Here is a 2,170-nt window from a genome sequence, read left to right as displayed (position 1 = left end):
GGTGAATGGAAAAACATGGAGTAAACACACTGCTTCAAGTAAAATTCATTGTATACTGGGTAGAACATCTACTTTTTTAAGGTTGGTACAGGAACTAATTAAAACTTCAAGAAAAAGAAATCACTGTCATGAGCAAAGTTCAAAAGGGTAAGGAAAGAAAACACGGAAACAGGAACCAATGACATAGAACAAACGTGTATGAATCGTCAAATGGAAAACTGATTTACTCGGTATATCTTCACACAATACACAATAAAGTTTGAAAAAGAAATGCAAGTCATGAGAAAAGGTATTATACTTGGTTACCTATAAAAGAATGGGAGCAGTGTGAAAAAAGAAATGTGAAATTTACTTGAAGGAAAAAGGAAGAATTCCTTATATGGTATATTTCTCAAATACTCGTGATAGTTCTCAATGAAGCATCTACCTTTTAAAACAGCCTTCCTGTAATATTTCCTCACCACTTCTCCCTGCTTGGCATACCTAGTTAAGGGGTCAGGAACACCGAGTGATTACAAATCTGCTGAAAACATTGTATCAAGTGTTTTTCTTACTCCACCTAGGACTCCACGAGAAGTATTTATAATGCAGTTATGCTATAATTTCCTCAGATTAACTTTATTGGTAACTTTTAAATGCCAAAATCAGTAATATTCTGATTTTGACACCTATAGAACCAATCTGACTTCAGCAAAGTTATTTCCTGACACTTTAATTAAAGTCCTCAAGAGTTCAGTAATCTTTTCTATTGCCACTTCTTTACTACCTTCCCTTGAATAAACACTAGTATCTATTAGTGAATCGAGACAAGAACATCATTTGACATAACATTACTGGTCTGCAGTACATAATTGTACCCATCACACCCCACCCAAAATCACCAACACAACATTTTGAACATATTAATTTTTATTTAAAATATTTAACATTGTACAATCATTCCAATACAGTTATGGCAATGAACACTGTACCAGAAGCATTTTTATTAAACTGATGATTAAATAGAAAAGTCAAACAAATGCCCCAGTACTTCTCATATACAGTATAGATTTTAGCAAAGTGATATTTGCACGGAACTTTTAGCCCAACTATAGATCCAGCATACTACTAAACATCATAATAGGATTCACTTAAGTAGCATCTGCCTATATATTACTGAACAGGATAGAGAAAACTTTGGCCTACCCATGATACACGAGAACTCCAGATAAGTGATGTTCACAGTATCCTCACATTACTACATAAAATGAAAGATCTTATTAATATTTGAGCAATTTAAACTTTCCCACAGAATGTCTTTCTAGTTCCATAAATTGTATTTTGTTGTCAGTGTATAAAACCAACAAACTTAGTTATTTTCCTTAAGTTATGTAAATTTCTCAAAATCACTTACATGCTCCTACTGCATCTTTTCTATAACTGAGATACATAGAATGTGTCAGAAGAGAAGTAGCTTGACACAGCTCTGCAATAATTGCAATTCTACAAGTATAATTTCACTGCAGTGATATACACCTAATCCATAGCAAACTTAAATGAACAGATTTACATTCATGACACTGACTGTTTTAACATCTAAAAGATTCTTTCTAGACTGACAAATAACCTCCACCAATAATGAAAGGAAGGCAAACTTTTGCAAAAAAATGCCAAAAAGGTTCTTCAGACATGAAAGCTTATAATCACTTTTAATCAGTGTTTATTTATTTCATATGGTATTTTTTATATGAAATAGTCAGCAAATATCTAGTCATTAAATTTCCTCAACTGACACTTTCTTATGGAATTCCCTAATGAAATGAGTGTAAAAGATTTGAATGTTTTACAGTCACCTAAATATTGACTCTTAATTCTACCAAGATCTATTAATCCTGTAAGCTAAGTTTCAGTCAAAAGTTGTTATAAGTTTGTGATTCTGCCATGTTCACAGTCCTAATAATCAAAGCATGTAATTTCTTTGACTCAAAGTCATCAAATAAACTCTAAATTGAGTCCATTAGTATTTGTCAAATTGTTCAAATTTTGTTTTCTCTCACATTGTTTTTATTTCTTTAGGAGGATGTTTTAATTAATTTATTCTAGGGTTTAAACCCTCCATTCTATCAACACTTTCAAGCTTCACTAAAATTAGTATCCAATAAAGGTCTCTTCCAAACCCCAAACTATTAGG

This window comes from Echinops telfairi, unplaced genomic scaffold (assembly GCF_000313985.2).
Source record: "Echinops telfairi isolate 266 unplaced genomic scaffold, ASM31398v2 ScPeMD7_7457;HRSCAF=8495, whole genome shotgun sequence".
Taxonomy (NCBI): domain Eukaryota; kingdom Metazoa; phylum Chordata; class Mammalia; order Afrosoricida; family Tenrecidae; genus Echinops; species Echinops telfairi.
The sequence above is the reverse complement of the archived record's forward strand: the minus strand, read 5'-3'. Positions refer to the sequence as shown.